General features: G+C 40.8%; 1 long non-coding RNA gene across 1 annotated transcript; it reads right to left on the minus strand.

Moving 5' to 3' along the window:
- Positions 1–379: 379 nt before the first annotated feature.
- LOC134208438 (uncharacterized) lies at positions 380–3,102 on the minus strand. Its single transcript, XR_009978672.1, has 4 exons — positions 2,732–3,102; positions 1,569–2,668; positions 1,425–1,495; positions 380–1,344 (listed from the first exon to the last, which is right to left on the minus strand). It is a non-coding gene; the product is annotated as an uncharacterized LOC134208438 (long non-coding RNA).
- Positions 3,103–5,947: the final 2,845 nt, after the last annotated feature.

Raw genomic sequence — 5,947 nt, forward strand, 5'->3', positions numbered from 1 at the left:
TTTCCTCCCGTGGTAGGGGAAGGTTGGAAAATGGAACTCGATTTTACAATCGCTAATTTTTGCTGGGCGCCAATTGAAACTTCTCTCTCTTTTACGTCAATAAGATTTGACATTCATTCAGGGTCGTATTTCCAATTAGAATGTAATCCCTTCCCAATACTCACTCTGAGGAACTCACTGATCCGCAGGAATTCAACGGAAAACGAAACGCGTACCCGTGTTGAAAACCCGGGTAAAAGAAACTATTAATTAAAGCTTTTCCTAATAGTGGTCTCAAAAGCCGTGTGAAGCAAAATAATTTCTGACCGATCTAAGAAGGAAGAGGCCTGGTGGCTTCTTCTTTTCGAGCCCGGGGAACGGAAACAATGCAGGTGAAAAGTTTAACACTTAATGGATGCGCTCGAATAAATAATTTTGCCTACCACAGTTTTACAAATGAACATAATATTGGTTTTATTAACCTATCGGGCCCTAAGGACGTCACTATTACTAGGGTATACTTGCGGTGGCGATATCGTGGTGTTGGTGGCGGCGGTCGTGTTGATGGCGGCGACCTTGTAGTGAAGGTGGCGGCGTTCGTGTTGATGGCGGCGACCTTGTAGTGAAGGCGGCGGCGTTCGTGGCGGCGACCTTGTAGTAAAGGCGATGGAGTTCGTGGCGGCTACCTTGTACGGAAGGTGGCGGCGTTCGTTATGGTGGCGGCGTTCGAGTACCGACGACGGCGGCGTTCCTATTGGTGACGACGATCGTGTTGGTGACGGCTACCTTGCATTGAAGGCGGCGGTGTTCTTGTTGGTGACGGCTGCCTTGCACTGAAGGCGGCGTTCGTGGCGGTTGGCGGCGTTCTAGTGCCGAAGGCGGCGTTCGTGTTGGTAAAGGCTACCTTGCACTGAAGGCGGCGGCGTTCGTGGCGAATGGCGGCGTTCCAGTTCCGAAGGCGGCGTTCTAGTGCTGAGGCGGCGTTCGTGGCTGAAGGCGGCGTTCGTAGCTGAAGGCGGCGTTCGTAGCTGAAGGCGACGTTCGGCGTTATTTGGTGTGTCCGGCGGATTGTCGCCAGGGAGAACGATGAACTTTCTTCCAAAATCCCCGATTTACGATGGCGGATGATCGAAGGCGACCCCGGATGGATTAATACCAAGCAAAATGGCGTCAGATATTCTCCTCCACCCTCGAGGAAGCTTGATGATTCTGTCGTCCTGCCTTTTCTATCGACCCTAGACGAGGTTTAGGATTATGCAGGTGCGCGTATTCCGGACGACGAACTATCCCTCGAGCTTCCTGTGGGGGGAAACGGAATGGTTCCCGAAAGAACCCCAAAAGAAGAAAAAAGGCCCGATGTCGGACCTGCCACATCGATTAATTACCCTGTTGTGACGTCCTTTTATTCTTTCTTTACACGTTTTATTTCTATTTGTTCTATTTACCTTTTTCTTTGGGTATATCTAGTTATTTAACGATTTTTCCGTTTTTTCGTTGGCACACACTGTTGTACGTACTAATTGGAGAACAATAGGAACACATTTTTATTTCTAACAAAAGAGCTATTATAATAATTTTTGCACACTAACCGGACTAACTTTTCGTAGTTAGCACTGACCGTACTATTAGTTATAGTTACTTTTATAGCTTTCGAATATTATCTATAACGAGACACAAATTAATTATCAAAATTTTCACTAAATTGGCTATTCGATTTCTAACCAAAAATTTTAAATTATTAGACACGTCGCGCACTGCTTCCTTGAAAGGTCGAACAGAAAAGAATTTTCTCCTTCTTCGGCTGAGATATATATATATTTTTTTTAAGGAAAAGATCGAGGGCAGACATCTTGAAAACCGATGTTTGACATTTACAACTCACCTCCTATACCTTAATTCATATTCTCTTGAATGTATGCTCGGTAGCGTTACATGGGTATCACAAAATTGTGATAGGGGCAAGCGTTTGTTTTTGTTGTAGTTCAAACCGCTGACAACAAATATCCAATGCGAATGGATTGAGAAAGAGAACGTGAGAGCCTCACAGAACCGTGAGAGCCGCCGCTCACTTTACAATCTAATTGGTACACGCATAAAAAATACTATTTATGTTTTGTGGTGGAGCCAACAAAAGGAATGATTGTAACGATCGGTTACAAGAAACCGTTGATTTTGCCAGCTTGAAGCGGAAAAGGAGATTCATTTGGAATCTGTAAGAGTACTTTGGCGTGGTCTGAGCGATGCTGGCTTTGGCGGAAGAAGGATATCGCTGAGAAACGAATGTGATGGTGGAAGCCTTTGAAGGGAATCGAGTCCATTGGGATGGGGTCTTGTTCTGGGAGGCAACGCGACACTTATACGGCAAACCCACGGCTGCCTTCTCAAGTGCTTCGATCCGGGTTTTGATGGGAGATTGCTGGGAGAAAAGCTCGTTGTGCTTCTTAGAAGATTTAGCTGGCGTGTGATGTTTCTTAGCTACCGCTGGTTTCTTGGCTTTCGGGGGTGGCTTTTCCGGACTTCCCTCGATGTGAGAATCATCTTCGGCGTTGATCATACGCTGCAAAAGTGTTGTTACCAGGCTCCGGTAACTGACGGGCATTCATAGTGCCATTTGCACCATTTGCCGGACAATTCACAACTTTTCCGTGAACAACAAACGTTCCGTTGGAACCAGGCACTGCGATATCAGCTGTATACACAGAAAACGTTCCATAAGCGAGATTTCTCCGACAGTGTGTTTTATTTGACTTACCTTAATGACTCATTGTATTTATTTAAAAAAAAATGAAGTTCGATCAATAAAACTATTAAATATTTATGCGGGAAATGTACTCGAAGATTTTTATTAATAGTTTATTTACATTCAACTGTCATTCGAGGCAGTTATGTACTTATGTACTTTTAATAGTACATAATCATTCTGCCTCCGATGACAGCTGGGTGTAAATAAATCAGCATGAAATCCCAGCAAAAACTACCCTAACAACTACCTAACCGCCCAAAGCAAAACATAGCTAACGTTCATGTAACGTGAGGGTAACAGGTTAGATGTAATTATGCACCAAGCATAAACATACCTAACAAAAGTGTGTCATTCTAGCGTAACTTTAGCCTCACTTTACCCTAACCGTTAGTGAGAATGTTAGTGTAACTATCTAACAGGATAGATGCACATTACGCTCAAGTTAGAGTAACCCAAGGAGCTAGACCTACTAAGGTGACGCAGTCCGAAAGTTAAATGTCAAAACAACAAAATTGTAGCCATGCTGCTGACGTCACCATTTGTGTTTATATCCAAACGGCTATGGAAATTGTGCGATATAGTAAAGTTTTATTGATTTTCATCATGTTTTGTGTACAATTTTTCCTAATTAACACCACGTAGCAGTAGTTTTTTACGTGTTGAACCAGTGTGCAGTGGATAGCAGTCAAAGTTATGTTCAGAGAGGCGAGAAACATTACAGTTAAATTCAGCGTCCACTCCCACGAATCGAGCTAGATGACTTCTCGCGCATTTAAATACATAACAGCTGTGCAAATCTTTCGGAAATATCGGCGTAAAGTCAAAGATTCCGGACCATCGCTGTAAATATGCCAGGAGGCATTTTGATTAATCAATTTGTTCAATACTGACTGTTATAGTTTGGTTCAACATGGTAAGATTGAATACATAATTTAATCAATCTTTGTTTTAATTGAAAGTAAATTTTGTTTCAAGTTTGGCGATTCCTTCGAAAGCTGGAACGATGGGATGAACCGAGATAAACCGAAATAAAAGTTTTCACTGATAATAAGAAAGGAGTTGGCAAAGCTAATAAAAGATTCCTGAGAAGATAACGTTCAAAGTTTGAGAGGAATACGGTCTCAGAATGCCCTGTCGCGATCAATGTGCTTTAACAACAACAACTCCTTCACGCTGTTAAAGCCACGCTGAGTTTGAACAATAACCTGAAAATTGTTAGAAGAACTTTCATCTAAGATATCGAGCCAGTTCATAAGAAGACCTCATGAATACTAATTTCTAATCGTTACATGAAGCGAAGCCATATACTATCTTGGAGAACTGACTCGTTGAAAAAACACCATAAAATGAGACTTCTAGAAACGTCAAGTAATACGTTTATATTAAAAAATAAATAAACTATGTTTGGTCTACGCAAATCACCTGAACAATTGTTTTTTTTTCTTAATTAGATGTTTAAAAATATTTATTTGGAAATAAAATAATTACTGTAAATTGAGTTCAATTGGCTTGTCCTGTTTTCATGGCTAGAATGTGCGATAGCTCAAAAAAATAATATATTATAGTATATTTCCCATATAAGTTCGTTGCCAGGCGCAATTAGTGACGTCACTACATTTTTGATAACTACTACACATGCATATGCTGGTCTGCGTCACCTTAGTAAGTCTAGCTCATTGAGAGTAACCTTCCTTGCTCTCGATTGTGCGCCGCTAAGGTATTTGCCATATTGTGGTACATGTGATTGATTACGGAAATGCAAAATATTTCATCACATATTACACACGATTACCTAATGGGAATTATTACTACAGTATACTGATCCAAATGCAGTATAGCAGCAAATGTAAAAAAAATAAGAAGATCCTGTTTATTCCACCAAAACCTAACTATCCATCGAGGGACAATAATATGTTGCATACCTTAAAAGCGAATGTGAAAAACCGTGCCAAAAGATCACATCTGTTTGACATTGCTTTATTTACTTTTTGCATGGCGCACAACTCGGCGCACGGGAGCCGGCGCGTAACTGGCGCGCCAGGTTGCGGATTTAAGAAAAGAATCGCAATATCAGAGTGCAAAACAAAACCAAAATTCCACTGCAAACTAGAGGCCTGAATAAGAGAAACGCGGATAGAAAATATGACTCTGCCAACACTGCATTCAATCTTCTTCATCAAAGAACAACACATGAAAAGGAAGAAATGGTTTATGTAGATATAATCTCACAATCCGCTATTTTATGGGCCCACATCACATAACAATAGAATCCAATAAACAATGGGATTTCATTTCATAATCTATAAATGACTTGCATATATTATTGCAAATTAATGTAAAATACATTCAATTCTGTTTATTTAAAAATGGCATAAAATCGCATTTGGCCTTTTTCAGTATTTGAGCCAATATTTTGGCTGCTTGACAGGTCTCCTGCTCGATTGGCTGCTGTTTTTTGACGGTTCGATTGGCGGCAGATACCTATCCGCGTTTCTCTTATACTCCATTGCACAGTGACGTCACACACGACTTTTGACAGGTACTGGTCCTGTTGTTTACAGACGACTTTATTTTAATTTTGAGATACTTCTATCATTCTTTGGATTTTCTGATCGTTAATTACCTAAGCTTATCGATAATTACCAATATTTGAATGCGGAATGTACGGAATGTCTTCAACTCGTGAAATATGCAGATTTAATTTGGATCAAAAAAATTCTAAGTCCGAAACGTAAATAACAGGACCAGTACCTGTCAAAATAGTGAGGTTAGACCGTCTAAGACGAATTAAGTACTGTCCATTTAATTCCACTAGTTAATTTTCGTAATCTTTGCAGATACGTATTTCGACCACAACTGTGTGGTCGTCTTCAGTGTCTTGTACTTGACTCGACTTCCGACATCGATAAAGAGGCATTACGCTAAATTAGAACGAGTGACTTTGGAGTGCTACAATATGCATTTGAAGTTAGCGAAGGATAACCCGGAATCATTCGACCTGTTTTTGAAGAAGGTAAAGAGGGCAGACAAGTACAAGACACTGAAGACGACCACACAGTTGTGGTCGAAATACGTATCTGCAAAGATTACGAAAATTAACTAGTGGAATTAAATGGACAGTACTTAATTCGTCTTAGACGGTTTAATACATTCCACTAATACTAAAGACACACTGGTGGTACAAGGACCGTGGTATACCACGGTTATATACCCTAGTACATATTG

Source organism: Armigeres subalbatus, chromosome 1, assembly GCF_024139115.2.
Source record: "Armigeres subalbatus isolate Guangzhou_Male chromosome 1, GZ_Asu_2, whole genome shotgun sequence".
Taxonomy (NCBI): domain Eukaryota; kingdom Metazoa; phylum Arthropoda; class Insecta; order Diptera; family Culicidae; genus Armigeres; species Armigeres subalbatus.